Below are 17,109 nucleotides of genomic sequence, written 5' to 3'. Positions count from 1 at the left end.
GCTAACTTGAAGTCGGAGTCGGAACTCAGTTCGGATTCAGCAGACAGTGCCGCACTAAAATGGTCATAACTTCTTCATATGGAGTCCAAATAAGGTGTTCTTTGATGCGTTGGAAAGCTAAGGAAAATAGATTTGTTTTGGTACTGGTCCCAGATCCATATTCATGCTGGATTATTTTGTGTCATGAAAGCAATGTGCTGTGTCATAATTTTGAGCCATATCGGGCCTTGTAAATGTGTTCGGGTCTAAGCCCAAGTTGTGGATGCCCCCCTGGTTGCCCAAAACCCTAGCACGCCCCTCTTCATATATCTAGCAGCCATCGTCATAGAATTTTTGAGTTTTGTTTGATTAATCAGTCATTGAACAGTTTCACCGTCGTTCGGTTTGTGAAACCCCAACTCGTGAGCTTAATCATATTTGCAATTTCAGATTGTGTTCTTCCGTGTTCTTGCTTGTGTTCTCGATTCGCTTGCAGGAATTAGCCTTCTTGGTGAGGTCAATCGTGCCGTGTGCGGTTGATAACCAACAGAGCAGTGGTGTAGCGATTGCAAGGGTTACGTTCTGTCCTGATCGGAAGCCTTGGATCGTCAATGTCGAGTCTTCACCAATCGGCTTACCATTACCTAATGGAAGATCGGGCCTAATCCTCTCATCAGCAAATCCATCGAACCACACTTCTGCAACCTCTCTGCAACAAAAGGTTCGGCATATCCTCCGATGCTCACACTGAAACATTGGACTATCCGGTGTTTGCTCTCATTTCTTCTTCAGTACTAAAAATGCTTCGATGCCCACTTCACCGTACTACTGGACTATCCGGTGCGGTCAAGAATCCACACATCGGATGTTCTAGTGAGGCGTTTTTTTTTTTGACTCTGAAACAGTACTTTGCTTCTATTCAAACTTTGGTTAGCCATAAACAAGAACACGCATAAACAAGCTCGTACCAACCAAAATCATCTCAAATCTAACGTTGTCAATGACTCATTATACTCAAACCAAAGCACATTTCAACTTGTATCTCATTTTGCCGCCGGCCAACTGATGGATGAAGGGGTGGTGGATGGAGTGTCAATGTTCCAAGAAAGTGGTAATAGCAGGGGGGGGGGGGAAACAGGAATAATTGGGATTACTTGGAAGCCGAGACGGGCAGGAACAGCAAGGTGATGGTGCCCGAGCCGGAGGAAACTGGGGAGATGGTCGACAAAATGATTATCGATGGATACGGCACGTGCGGCATGTGTCTCGAGAAAATGCAGGGCCTGCGTATCACTATGGGCAGCGAGGCTGAGAAGAACACCAGGAAGGGCAATGGGAAGTCGGCGCAGGCAAGGCACAGTTCAAATGAGGCTGTGGACTTGCGCACATTGCTTATCCACTGAGCGCAGGCCGTGTTCATGGACGACCGCCGGAGTGCGATCGAACTGCTTAGGCAAATCAGGCAGCACTCCTCGCCATGGGGAGTTGGCAATGAAAGGTTAGCACATTGTTTTGCTGAGGGACTGGAGGCGCGACTGGAGCAGGGTGTACAAGTCGATCATGAGAAAGCGTACGTCGGTCGTGGAGTTCCTCAAAGCGCACCAACTGTACCTGGCAGCTTGCTGCTTCGAAATGACGGCGTACAGGTTCTCCAACATGACCATCTGCATGGCGATTGCTGGGAGGAAAAAGGTGCACATTGTGAATTATGGCGAGCTGGGTTCTGGCCAGCTGTTCGAATTGAGGAGATGGGGCGCCGGCTCAGCAATTTCGCCCGCCAATGTGGCGTGCCATTCAAGTTCCATAGCATCGTGGCAAAGTAGGATACCGTTCGTGTAGATGATCTGAACATTGACCCTGATGATGTACTCATCGTCAATAGTATCATGCAGTTTGGAAACTTGATGGATGAGGGCGTCGATATATATAGCCCAAGCCCTAGGGATGTGGTCCTCAGTAACATCCAGAAGATGCGGCCAGATGTGTTTATCCTTTGTGTTTTGAATGGCTCATGTAGTGCGCCATTCTTTGTAACACGGTTCCGGAAGGCACTGTTCTATGACTCTGTAATGTTTGACATCCTTTGTGTTTTCAATGGCCGGTCTGCTCTGAATGGCATAGCCTGCGAGGGCTTGGAGAGGGTGGAGCGTCCTGAGACATATAAGCAATGGCAGGTGCGGAACCACCGGGCACGACTTAGGCAGCTACCGTTGTATCCAGATATTGTTAAGATCTTGTGTGAGAAGGTCAAGAGCCAGTACCATAAGGACTTTGTCATTGATGTGGATCATCAGTGGTTCCTGCAAGGGTGGAAGGGGCGCATACTCTATGGCATGTCCACATGGTTTGCAGATGAAGCTATCTCAGAATTATAGTTGCTTTTCTGCATCCATTCGGACTATAGATATTGATGATGGTAGATATATTTATGTTTCTGTGTTACCAATGTGCAACACACACTGTCAAGTAGCTGTGGTTCAGCATACTTCATTTCAAGATGGTTTGGACTAGAGGTGAAATTAATAAGCTAGGGGGAAGTAGAGACTTCACAATTTCATGTAAAATTAGATGCTTGATTAGGTGGTCTTGCTGCTGCTTAGAGATACATAGGATCTTTAGATATAGTTCTAAGTAGTATTGGTGCAGAGCTTGTGCTAATGTACAACAAACTGAAGATCCCTAGATTTTTTTTTGTGCTAGTATATGGCTGTGTTATTCTGTAGCTGACAAGCAATTTATGAACTACTTGTATGACTTTTCATGCGTGTTGGGGTATCGGTGTTGTGAAGTTCACTTTCTGTTGTGACATCAGATTTTGGGCACTTTCCTTCCGTCTAGAAAGAGTAAACTGAAGCGTGATTAAGCATATAGTCGCACTGGTTACAGAGTATTTGTTTTCTGCATTATCTTCTTTTTTTGGTTATTGTTTGAAATTCAAAAATTGAAGACATTATACTCCCTCCGATGAGAAGTGTAAGTTATTTAGGATATCAATACGGTCTACAAAGTGACACTTTACACTTTGACTAGTAATTTCTATGAAACATTGATAGTTCAAATACAAATTATTAGATGTTACAAAAATATTCTATAATGAACCTAGTAACACCATTCTTACGTCGCTTGTATATGTAATTCTTTATATATTAATGGTCAAAACCAAAAAAGCTTGACCGGTAGAAGTTCTAAAACAACTTACATTTCTGATTGGAGGTAGTATCTTACTCTAGTTTTGTAACACCCCTGGAACTAAAGATGTCTAAATGGGCTGTGCCTACTGCGCCGACCCGAAGCACGACATTGTAGGCACGGCCTAAGGACAGTCCGGTCCGAGGCTAGACGGATCGGGCGGGCATGGCATGAGGCCCCGGGCTGTGCCTGGGCCGAGCACACGGCATGACAGGCCGGCATGGCCCGACTCGTATTTTTTGGGTCAGCACGGCACGACCCAGCCCGGGCAGGCACAAGCATGGCCTGAGCACGCGGCGGCCCAGGAGGGACAACCGGCTTAGCACGGCACGCGGCAGCCCAGGTGGCATGGCCGACCTAGGAGTCACGGTCGGCCCGGTGCGGCACGGCCCAGCGGGCACGCCGGGGCCAGCTGTAGCCGTTGTGATGGGCCCAACACGTGGAGGCACGCTGAGGCACGCAAGATTAACCCGTTAACCCAGTATTTTGAATTTTATAGCCGTTTTGTGACCGTTTGACCTTCAAAAAATTCAAAAAATTACAAAAATCACTATTTTTCATCTATAAATAGAGGATCACCCTGCGCTTCGATTGCACACCAGCAACACCATTTGCTCTCTTATTTCCTCCTCTCATTCTTGTCTCCAAGTTCTTGAGAATCAGTGATAATTTGGCAAAAATAGTTTGAATTGTTGCCAAAAATCCGAGTAATTCCAAAACCATCATCCTGCTATCTTGACGTTGAAGAAATCTTGGTGATTTTTTTGCCTCGTTGTTCATTCGTGTTTTATTATTAGTTTTATTAATTGATTATTTCTAACTTTGAATATTTTGCATTTTTTAGTGCCATTCAACATTGATCATGGATGTCGGTGATCATGATCATAATACATCCATCAATCATGATTTGTTTCTCCAAGGACTCACAAGGAATTACGGCCCCTTTGATACCAGTGTTGCAGGTGATGATGGACCCAACGGTGAACGTCCAGTTGGTTCACATGCAGGTGATGTAGCAGCACCTTCATCGTTAGGATCTACAAGTGCACACGTATTATCAAGCATTGGCTCTAAAAAATCAAGAGCCGGTACTTCCGAAGTTTGGGAAGACTTTGAAAGGTTCTATAGAGAGGAAGAAGGGGTAAGTGTCAAGTATGTTTAGTGTTATATTTGTAAACATGAATTATTTGCAAAGCCCTCAGGTGGAACGGGACATTTGAAGAGGCACGCCACAACTTGCAAGTGAAAGAGTGGAGCAACCATGAAGCAGATGGTGCTACAGGATAACCAATGCTCGAAAAGAGTTATGCCGCTTCATTGCAAGAGCGGATCTACCACTCAACTTCGGTGAATCTCCTGCATTTGAAGATTACATTAAGCAAGCTCATAATTATAGGTTCATGCATATTTCTAGACAGATAACTAGTAGGGATATGGTAAAATAATACAACGCATGTCGTAGCAAGCTTAAAGAAATGTTGCAAACATGTATATTTTCAGTTGCTTTGACCTCAGAAATATGAGCAGGTATGGCTAGAGAGGATTATCTAAGTGTTGTTGCTCATTTTGTTAATAATGATTGGGAATTAAAAAAGAAAATAATAGGTTTCAAGTTGATCGACAACACGCATACCATTGAAAATATTGCTGAAAAAATATCTCAAGTAGTTAAAGACTTTGATCTGACAAATAAAATATTTTCTATCACTTTAGATAATACCGGTGCAAACTCTAGAGTCATGAATATTCTTAATCCGTTGTTTAGTACATATGCTGAATCTTTCTTGTTACATCAACGATGTGCTTGTCATATTATCAGTCTTATAGTAAAATCCGGTTTGAAGAGGTTGTCGCAATACCTAGACGATTTTCATACTGCAATATCTTTTGTAAACTCCTCTAACCAATGAATTGCAGCATATAACCAATATTGTGTTCCAATGGGTATGCATCCATGTAACTTTGTTGTGGACATCCAGTAAGATGGAACTCTACTTTCACGATGCTCAAAAATATTGTACCATATAAGAGCACATTTGGTGTGTTTATTCATACACACTATCATCAACATGGGGTCAACCTTTACTCATGGAAGCGTATTGGTATGTTGCCGAAAGGATACTAGAGTTTCTTGAATTTTTGTATGATTCAACTATAAGTTTATCAGGAGTTTATTATCAAACATCTTATTTAGTAGTGCATAATATTGTTGAAATTGCTACACACTTAAACATGTATGAAAATGACAATCTTCTAAGAGATTGCTACTCATTCGATACTGCAATAGTGGCATGAGCACAAGATGAATTATTTAGTGCTTTCACTGTTAGCACGAGATTTATTAATGGTTCCAGTATCTACAGTTTCTTCTGAGGCTGCCTTCAGTTACTGGAAGGATAATCAAAGGGAGAAGAACAAATCTCACAAGTGAGGTGGTGAAAATACTCACTATAGTAAAAGACTGGGAACAAGCTGAAGCACGATTGCAACACACTGCAGAGAACACTGAGTTTGAAGCTTCATTCGAAAATTTGTATCTGGATGTTGTTGACACTTGAGAACGTGTAATTTCCAATTTTTTGAGTTAGGTTGTACTCTTTTTCCTTTTCTAGAAAGGTTTTTAATGAGGCAACTTATCAATAAAGCTCATTTTTAAATTACTTATGTCTTCCTATCATTTCTAAATTTTTTATGATTTTCTTTATTTTTATTTTTTTCCTATTTCCAAAGTGCTGCCCGGCCAGCGTAGCCCAACTGTTCCGTTCAGGCCGCCCATGACTCTGGGCCTGTCGGGCCAGCCGTGCCACCGGGCCACAATCATGCTCGGGCCGGCTCGGCATGACACGGTGAGCGATAGGCTGTGTTGTGGGCTGAGGGAGAGGCACGTGAGCCGGCACGGCATGGCCCGTTACAGATAGTCGAGCCATTCAGGCCGTGCCGAGCCGGGCCCGTGCCTGGCCGGCCCGAACGGCTTAATTGGCCATCTCTACCCGGAACCCTCACAAGCCCAGAGTACTACTAAAACCCACATACGGTCTGCCGAACAAGAAAAAATTTGGCAACACCTCCCCTATAAATAGAGGTATAACACCCAATCACTAGATCAAAATCACACTCTAGATCATACCTTTCACGAAAGAAAAGGGTGAACTGACCGTACCCCAAACTAACATGCTTGTTTCATGACATCTCTTGACAAGTACCAATTTGACCACACTGTACTACCAGGGAGTCCCATTGAAATGCGGGGCAGTAATCAATAGGACTTCCCTAATGAGCCAATTCCAATAGTTTGATAGAGTAAAGGGAAAATGGGGTTGTGGGAGAGCAATACAAGACAAACCAAACATCACACTAACAATAAGCATCCTCGTGTAGCGAACATAGTCCTTTTAGGGCATGTATGTGATTTTTACAATTAATGACAACATAGTCAATGAGACTAACATGTTTCTCAAGTATATACTTTAGTACGTCTCATGGATGCAATACATGAAAAAGTCACCGCTGCCGGGACAAAGATTAATTGAATTGGTGAAGTATCAGGAAAAATGTACACGTTGGATGGTTCGGCGTAGAGAAAATTGTACATGCAGGAGTATTTTCTCAGGTGTTTTGCACATGCTAGATGGTCCGGCGATATGAAGTTGTGCAGATTGGAGCATTCCAGAATAATGAGTTTAAGTGTTCCACATGCTAGATGGTCCGGTGCATGAAGTTGTGCACACCATAGGCTTCACCGGAGTATTTTCTAGAAGGTTTTCCTTTGTTCCAATAGAGATGGAATTACACACGGCAGATGATTCAGTGATGGCATTGGAGGAATCGCTAGAGGATTAACGGCTAGTGACAGCTGGCATCGGCAGGCTGCTAGGGTGGAGCACATACCGGATGGTCTGATGTTCAAAAAAGGATATTGCCGGAACATCTGGTGTTAAGAAAAATGAGTTTCAGTGAAGTTCCAACGGCTAGTTGCTACTGCTGTACACGCTGGATGGTTTGGTGTTTGTACTGTTGTTAACGCCAGATCATCCGGTGCTTATAGTCTTTTATGACCATTAGAGCAATAGCTAATGCGTAGGTTTGAAGCTATAAATACCTCTCCACTTGACCATTTTAGTGTGCTAGAGTCTAGGGAAGCCCATAGACACTTAAGAAGACATCCAAGCCACCAAAGTGCTAAAATTAATCATCCAAGGTAATTAAGAATAAGATTAGGGTGTGATTAGTGCTAATATGTCTTGAGAGAGTTGTGTCTAGGTGTTGTTGTATAGAGAGGAGATTAAAGAGTACTCCTAGCTTGTACCGAGAGGTATGCCGGTTCCTTGGAGTCTTAGTGACTCGCTGGCACCTTGGGCCTTGGTGGCTAAGGCTTGTTGACACTCCGACTTGGTATGTAGTGACGGTAAGACTCTTGTATAGGGATGTGGAGACCTTTGCCTTGGTGGCTCAAGCTCCGAAGTGAAGACAACGGCAAGTGACCAGAAGAGAGGCTTGTATTGAGGTCTTGTCTTGGTGGCTTTGTAGCTCTACCCACTTGAGGTCTTGGTGACTCAAGGGTCGTGACCGAGTGCCGTGCAAGTGCTATAGATTAGGTGGCTACTCCAACGTGGCCCAGGGATGGTGTTTATGCCATCGATACCACGGGATAACAATCTCTTATGCTGAGTTTGCTCTCTCTACCTTATTTACATTTTCGCATTTACTTCTTGAAAAATCTATCCTTGTATGTTTACCTTCATAGAGTAGTTTGTTAGGATTGGATATAGGTTGCAAACTTTTGAACGGTAGAGTAGACACACTAGATGAACCTACTGCGTATTTAGATAGAAATTGATATAGGTTTATCTGTCGAAATTTTTGGAGTCGATTAGTTTTAAGTATCCTAATTCACTCCCCTCTTAGGACGTCACCGATCCGTTCAATTGGTATCAGAGCCAGAGCTCACACCTTTCACAAAGATATGCCAATACAAGTGGCATTTGAGCCGTGTTCTCATTTTGATCAGTTAGGCTTCACCGTCTAATGGGTTGTGACGTCCGACATTGGTATGGATACCGGTAGTGCTCCACATTTTGATGGCACTCACTTTCCTCGTTGAAAAATTTTAATGACTTGTTATTTGCAAGCCAAAGGTTTAGATGTTTGGAGATTCACCAAAGAAGGGATGAAGCAACGTGTCACAAATAAGGAGAGGCAATTCGATGCTTTAGCAAAGAGTATCCTTTTATCATCTCTAAGCATTGATATATTTAATCAAGTATGTTCTCTTACCAATGCACATGAGATTTGGACTAGCCTCATTAAAATACATGAAGGCACAAAGGATGTGCCTATGAGAAATATCATGTGCTAATCTCTCAACTTAATAGCATCAAACAACTTGCCCATGAACGCGCTAATGACATGTACTCACATTTGAATATTCTTGTCAATGAGATCAATGGGCTAGGTTTAACGCCAATTTGAGATGATCAAGTAGTGAGGAGAATATTTCAAGCTCTACTTTCAAAGTACAATTTGATAGTCTCCATCATGTACGACAACAATGATATTTGCAAGATGACTCCAAGCCAAGTTCTTGGTAAGATCACCGCTCATGAGATGACCATGAACGTGGTGGTTGAAGAATCTTCCTCATCCGATGCCAAGAACCTTGCCCTCACAAGCAAGAAGGCTCCATTTCCACACATGAGGATGAGAAGGCAAGAGCAAAAGTCAAGCTCAAGAAAAGATGATGGTGATGAATATGAAGAGATCGATGAAGAAGATGCGCAAAACACCTCAAGTGATGAAGAATTGGATCATAAGATTGACAAGCTCATCTCAAGATTGGAGAAGGAGCTCAAGAGGATTAACACTAACATTAATCATCCAATCTCTATGAAAAATTTGGTCAACATAATTGATCATATCAATAAGGAAAAGAAGATCAAGAACAAGAGGGAGACAAAGGGAAGAGGCAAAGCATTTGTAAGCATTGGAAGATGGTGAGTGAAGATAAAGATTCAATCTCAAGTGATGAGAGCTTCATCATGCACTCATCCAAGAGAAGCTTGTCCTCAAGGTCATCATCGCGTAAGTCGTCATCACACAAGTGCCTTATGGCCAAAGGTATGAAAACTGATATAAATGATGATGAATTCAATGAGGATTCACCCTCTCAAGAAGAACTTCTTGATTTGATCAATGAGTAACAAAGGACCTTAAAGAAACAAGCTAAGGAACTTAAGAAATTCAATGCCCTTAATGATAATCATGCTTCTTTTGTTTCCAATTATAAACAATTGTTAAACAAATTTGAATTGCTAAACAAGGAGCATGAAGTGCTAAAAGCAAAACTTGAGGACATTGAATCTCAACCTAAGGCCCCTTTGAAGCAATCTACCTCTCTATTTGATTTTAATTCTAAGGTAGATGTTTTCACTTCTTGTGATCATTTGATTGATCTATCTAGCTCACCTTTTTGCAATGAGACATATGTTGAGAATGTTGTTGTAGAATCCAGTAATGATCTCATTGCATAAGAGAATGATAAGCTCAAGTAAAAAGTGAAGAAGCTCAAGAAGAACTTGGCAAGACTAAAGGGAAAGAATCATATCCAACCTTCTCAAAATAACCATGACAACATGATGAACAAGCATGCAGAGGGGTTCACCGTGACATCCTTCAAGTGTCATCAAGAAGGCCACAAGTCCTTCCAATGCAAGTAAGTCAAGAAGGAGACCAAGGAGAAAAAAAGGTGAAGAACCTCTCCAACAAGACCTCCAACTTCTACACCAAGTCTAACTACAAGATCAAGATCAAGAGCAACAACTACAATCTCAAGAAGAAGGAAAATGGTAAAGTGGTTGCACACATGGTTGGGAGAAAGGATTGGAGACAGAACCAACCTATTTTTCTGCCCACGAAAGTCATCACCAACATAAAAGGGCTCCAATCGGTTTGGGTTCTTAAGAATACTTGAAGTCCACGGGCTGGCTCATGGGATTTGGAGACTTGACTCACAAGATAAACTGAAGATTCAAGCAAAGAAGTCAAGTATACTAGATTGGGCACATTGATAAAGACCTTGACCATGATATACCCAAATCTCTCAACCAAAGGTTAAGCGGTAATTGTAGCTAGATTGTTGTTCATGCATTTTGTTTGCATCTAGTACCTTTACCATGTCTAGGATTGCATGTGCATATTTTATTTTCTTGCAATGCCTAGAGTAAGTCTTTGATATGGTAGGTTGCTTGTTTTTCTCTCTAACCTATGAGAAACCTACATGTTTCATTAGTTGTAGATTCTTTTCATGACATTTGTTTTCAATTCTTTTATTTATGTACCATAAGTCCAATCTATATGACAAATTCATCATTGATATCAATGACAAGTGCATTTCTCTCACAAGTATTCAACACTGGTATGCACACATTTAGAGAGAGAATATCCTATGGGTTGTGATTTTAAGACTAACATGTGTTGCAAGTTGTATCTTTTATTAGTCTCATGGAATAATCTACAAGTCCCCAGATGTATGCAATGCTTAAAGGCTTCAATTGGTATCATTATCAAATCAATTTTACATTTAAGCTACCTCCATGTATAATATGGTTTAAACTTCCTATATTGATATATTGCTTAGTGTGTAAGTATTATATCCATAACTACATGTGGTTCATAATAAGTGGGTCTAATCATATGCACACACATAGGGGGAGTTTAGACCATATCATGTGAGTTTCATGAATTGTGATATATATCCATTTCTACAAGCGGTATCACCTTATTGGATCATGATTTATGAAGCTCTCTCTCATTTGCTTTAACATTTTTCCTTGAAGTCAACATGTGTTTATAGCCTTTTTGAGATTGTTGACGAAGGGGGAGAAATTTAGCGATCAAAGCAAGATGGCATGCCTAGAGGAAGAACAAGCAAGGAAGCAAAATGCCTACGGACGCCGAGATAGACAAAAAGGGAGATAAAATGAAGGAGCTCTTGCATAGGTCGATCAAAGGGGGTAGTGGCAATAGGAGAAGAATTGTCTCCTTGATGGCCACAACAAAAGAGGGACAAAATGAAGGTAAGAACAAGATATGACAAAGATGGTATATTTTCCCTACAATTGTTATTATTGTTTGTTCTTACCATGCATCCAAGCAAGTAGGTAAGGCTTTCTGTCATTTAAATTTGGTTTTTGGTTTTCAATTGGTATATTTTTTAAGTATTTGCCTCTTACTTTGGTTGTGTTGTCATCGATCGCCAAAATAATATGAAAAAATTGTTGTATGTGTTTGAACAATTATTCGGGCTTAAGATTAACTTTCATAAAAGTGAAATATTTTGTTATGGGGCTGGGCTGCTAAACAATATGAAGACCAATACAGTCAATTATTTGGATGTGATATTGGATCTTTGCCCTTTAGATATCTTGGCATTCTAATGATTCACAAGAAGCTAAGGAATAGTGATTGGAAGGGAGTCGAAGAAAAGTTTGAGAGGAAACTAAGCAGTTGGAAGGGGAAACTTATGTCCATTGGAGGTCGATTAGTACTTCTAAACTCAGTTTTAAGCTGTCTCCCCGTTTTCATGATGTCCTTCTTTGAAGATCCCCGGGTTGTACTATAAATATTGGATTATCTTTAGTCCCAGTTTTTTTCACAAAGGGAAAATTTCAAAAAGAAGTATCAATTTGCTAGATGGGACATCCTATGCCAACCAAAAGATAAGGGTGGATTATGCGTTACTAATTTCTCGGTTAAGAATATTTGTCTTCTCAGCAAGTGGCTTTTTAGACTACTTAATAAGGATGGGGTCCGGCAACAAATGCTTACAAATAAAAACCTAGGCAACAAATCTCTCACTTATGTTTAAGGAAAATCAGGAGATTCTTAGTTCCAGACTAGACTCATGAAAGTGAAAGATGAATTCCTTAGATGTGGATCTTTCTAGATTAAGGGTGGCTGCCAAACTAGATTCTGGAATGACACTTGGTTGGGTAATACCCCTCTGAGTGAATAGTATCCTTCGCTGTATAATGTGGTTAGAAAGAAACAATCATTGGTGGCAGAAGTCATGAGTTCCATACCGCTAAACCTCTCATTCCGTAGACCAATCATTGGGGATAAACAAATTGCTTAGCTGAATATGGTGACCAAACTAGTGCATGTTCATTTAGGAGATGGCCGAGATACCTTTAATTGGGGTTTGCATGCAAATGCTAAATTTTTTGTTCATTCTATGTACAAACATATGATGACACAAGCCATATATGTTCCAGTAAAAGGTGTATGGAAGCTTTAGCTCTCACTCAAGATCAAGGTTTTCTTATGGTATTTATGTAGATGAGTTATTTTGATCAAGGATAATTTAGCCAAAAGAAATTAGAATGGTAGCTTAAAGTGTAGTTTCTACAACCACAACGAAAACATACAATATTTATTCTTCGAGTATCGTCTTACTAGGTCCATTTGGCACATAATCACTATTACCTTGGGAATATATAAAGCTAATAGTATGGACCACATAATGGTAATTGGCTAAGGAATGGGGGAGATAATACTAAATCTCGGGTTCTAGTAGGGGTAGCAGCCATGTTTTGGTCTATATGGCTTTGCCATAATGATATAATTTTCAATAAAAACCTAATATGACTTTGATGCAGGAAATTTTCAGGGAACGTATTGGTTGCATTTCTATAGGTTGCTACAAAAGGAAACACAAAGGGAAGATACTCTAAAGGCAAGCCATCGTTTGGAGGTGGTGGCAATGCTATTCTTCACCAAGAATGTATGGCCATACAACCATAGGATATGTGGTTAAGGTTTTTTCCCTTGTTTTCTTTATGACGAAATATTGTAATAATGAACATAGGTTATATGCATCGGTTGATGTAAAAAGCTAGAACTTTTCCTTTATCTAAAAAATCAATCACCAACAAGGGGGAGATTGTAGCGAACATGGTCCTTTTAGGGTATGTATGTGATTTTAGTGATTAATGACAACATAGTCCATGGGACTAACATGTTTGTCAAGTATATGCTTTAGTAGGTCTCATGGATGCAATAGATAAAGAAGCGACCGCAGCCGAAGCAAAGATTGATTGAATTGGAGATGTTCCAGGAAAAATGTACACGCTGGATAGTCCGGCGTAGAGGAAATTATACCAGGCAGAGTGTGTTCTTGGGTGTTTTGTACACGCCGGATGGCTCAACGATATGAAATTGTGCACGCCGGAGCATTCCAAAAGAAGGAGTTCAAGTGTTCCACACGCTGGATGGTCTGGTACAAGAAGTTGTGCACACCAGAGGCTTCATCGGAGCATTTTCCAGAAGGTTTTCCTTCGGCCCAATAGAGATGGAATTACACACGCCGAAGGACCCGGCGATGGAATTGGAGGAATCGCTGGAGGATTAATGGTTAGTGACAGCTGGCATCGGCAGACTGCGAGGGTGGGCCACACACCGGATGGTCTAGTGTTTAGAAAAGGACATCCTGTGTTAAGAAAAAATGAGTTTGAGTGGAGTTCCAATGGCTAGTTGCTACTATTGTACATGCTAGATAGTCCGATGTTTCTACTGTTGTTAACACTAGATTATCCGGTGTTCATAGTCTTTTGTGACTGTTGAAGCAATAGCTAGTGTGCGGGTTTGAGGCTATAAATACCCCTCCATTAGGCCATTTGAGTGTGCTATAGTCTAGGGAAGCTCATAGACACTTGAGAAGACATCCAAGCCACCAAAGTGCTAAAAGTAATCATCCAAGGCAATTAAGCACAAGATTAGTGTTAATAGACCCAGAGAGAGTTGTATCTAGGTGTTGCTGCCTAGAGGGGGATTAAGGAGTGATCCTAACTTGTACCGAGAGGTACGTCGACGTCTTGGAGTCTTGGTGACTCGCCGGCACCTTGGGCCTTGGTGGCTAAAGCTTGTTGACCCTCCAACTTAGTGTGGAGTGGTGGCAAGACTCTTGTGTAGGGACGCGGAGACCCTTCCCTTGGTGGCTGAAGCTCCGAAGTGAAGATGGTGTCAAGTGACCAGAAGAGAGGCTTGTGGTGATGTCTTGCATTGGTGGCTTGATGGCTCTACCCACTTGAGGCCTTAGTGGCTCAAGGGTCGTGACCAGGTACCGTCCGGGAGCTATATTGTGGGGAATCATCAAATTGTATACTAATTAATCTTTAAGTTACTACAGGTTTCCATTCATTTACAAAAAGCGTATTATGGGAGGACAAAAGCACAACTTAACGTCCTAGCCACTTTGAGATACTATGCAAAGGAATATAATGTCTAGTACAACAAAAGATAGGTGGAGCCTTTTGCCAGAGGCACCACCTCAAAATGACATCACCCGAGTAGATGGAACTACTCTCACCCATCACCAACATTGGTGGGCATGAAGTAACCAAAAACTATCTCTTCCTCACCTGCAAACTCATCAAAGCAACATGAGTACGAAGGTACTTGCAAGACTTAATCCATAATTGGTACATATAATAACCTGACTCCAAAGATAATACATCTGGATGAATTAGCAAGGAATCGGCCATAGGTTAAGTGAATTTTTATGCAAAAGCAAAATTTCACTCAAGTATGAGCAACTACCCCTAACGAATTATACCGTTCTAATGAGAGATCAAGAACATAAACATATATGTAACTTGAAACATCTTAACTCATCATCAACCATCACAATTGTTTCCAAACATACCATAACATCATTCCACACCGGACTCTACGATTGATGCAAATGGACAGAAGCATGCTTGTAACCGAGAGCACGACAATTTGAATTGTTCTTACACCCTATAGGGGGGAACTTCTTTACCCACATGACACAAGATCACCCTCCATATAACCCGTCAGTTGTAAGCGATGATTCATGTGATAACTTGTCCCAAATAAGCCCCAACCATTTGAACATGCATCTATTAGTGCAGATATCATCTAGAACTACTCCCCGAGCAAACTAGATATCTCTATAAGCTTGAAGCCCACAACACCATAGACTCACACACCAAAAGGCCACAACAACATAAGGTACTTGGCTCACCCGTCCCATATACAGATATATGGTAGTACAAACAAGTGCTAAAGCCAACTGCAATAATGGTCGTTGCTTGATCGATGCAAGCGGTATATGACATTCGGGTTCCTCTCCTAATCTACCCCTAGAACCACCCACATCTCTCCTCATTCTTACATCTCATACATCCCATCATCAACATTATCCTTGTGATCAATAATTAAGCCTATAGCTTGAACGATAGTCGAACCACCGCTCGACTTCTACCTAGGAACTATGCATTTCTAAGCATCTCAGATAACTTAAGTTAGAAAACGACATGTAATACCTGGGTTATAAGGATAGGAAACATCAATAATCCAAGGTAGAAAAGTGCATCAACATAGGTTCTACCAATATAACCCGACTTTGACTCGCTAAACATGCAAAACATACATAAACGACACTAGATTGTTCTTGTGGGAACCCTCAAGGAGATCATTCTTGAGGTTTTGGTAGGTTCTCATCCTACCGTCAAATCCAAAATTGGTGACGACCAGATCTTGACAAGAGAGACAACAAATAGGAATTTAGGACGACAAGGAACGTGTAACACCGTAATTTTCATTTTTTTGGGAAAATAGTTATAATTTGCCTTTTTCTTAGAAGTAGGGTGTTCTTTTTTGTCTCAAAACCTTAGGAGAAAATTTTATTTTTGAAGTTAAGTAATTAATTTATGTTATATTAAAGTGTGTTGCATTCATGCTGGAATAGATGCATTATGATTTTTATTGTGTGGAAAATAAGCTTTTTGAAAACATCAAGCGTGCCATTTAATCTTTGGAAAAGTGTACAAAATGTTTCTAAAATAAAACCTCTTTTCCTTTGTTGGGCTCTCTCTTTCTCCTTTTCTTTTCTCCATGGCAGACCATTTCTTTTTTTTTTTCCTGCCCAGGCTGAGCCCGTTCCTCCCCTCCCTTCACCTCTGCCTTCCCGCCAAGACTAGTGGAAGGCCAGGCCCAGCCGCGTGCTGTCGCCCTCCCGGTTGGCGCCTCCCATGCGGACGCCTTCCCTCTCCCACTATCATGTGGGTCCCGCGCCATCTTACTCCTCCGACCTGCGCTGCACCGCTCGAATCTGAGCCAGTCACGCCAGCTGCCACCGCCACTCCCCGAGCCTGTATCCCAACCCAACTCTGCCCTTATCTGAACGCCCACGCTCATCCCCGCCTATATAAAGGTCCGCACCCCCTTTCTTTTCCATCTTTTTTCACCCTACACCGAGCTGCCACCACCATCTTCATTGCCGAGCTCGGCAAGATCGCACTGTCACTACTTTGGAGAGGCTCCGCCCTCACCGACCAGCTCTCCGGTTTCACAAGCTCAGGAGCAAGCTCGTTGACCCCTCCTTGTCTCCCACCAACCGAAGGAAGACCTCCTTCGTCGCTCATGGACCTCCTCAGTCACCCTGCATCATCGCCAAGCCTCAGTGAGTCTCCCCATCGTTTAAATCCACCTCAAACAAGTTCGTCACGTGCCCCTCTCTCTGCTCCACCGCTCGTTGTGATCCGTGGATGGCGACGTGTTTTTCATGGAGCTCCAGTGAAGCTTCACCGTGCCCGAGCTGCCGTAGTCGCTTGGGTCTTCGCCGCCGGCCGGCCAACCCTGCACCTTTTCTCCCGGCCGTTCGATCTATCTTTAATGGCCTAGACTAGAAGCAAAATATGCCTTCGCTAACCCAATCCCGTGATGGCATGTGGCCACTTTAATCCAATCAGCCGCCAGAGCCACGTCATCGTTCTCATCGATCGGCCACATCAGCAATATCTGCCCATGTGTCATGCCACATCAGCAGCTTTTATCCAGTTAGCTTTTCAGAGTTATTTTAATTCGAGAAAAGTAGTAATTTTGCAAATAAGCCCCTAAACTTTTCTATATTTAATAAAAAGC

General features: G+C 42.0%; 1 pseudogene; it reads left to right on the top strand.

The window, feature by feature from the left end:
- Positions 1-1,044: 1,044 nt before the first annotated feature.
- LOC133892200 (scarecrow-like protein 9) lies at positions 1,045-2,354 on the top strand (annotated as a pseudogene).
- The last annotated feature ends 14,755 nt before the right edge of the window (positions 2,355-17,109 follow it).

The sequence above is a fragment of the Phragmites australis genome, chromosome 15 (genome assembly GCF_958298935.1).
Source record: "Phragmites australis chromosome 15, lpPhrAust1.1, whole genome shotgun sequence".
In the NCBI taxonomy this organism is placed as follows: Eukaryota; Viridiplantae; Streptophyta; class Magnoliopsida; order Poales; family Poaceae; genus Phragmites; species Phragmites australis.
Note: the sequence above shows the minus strand (reverse complement) of the source record. Positions and strands in the feature narration are given on the sequence as shown.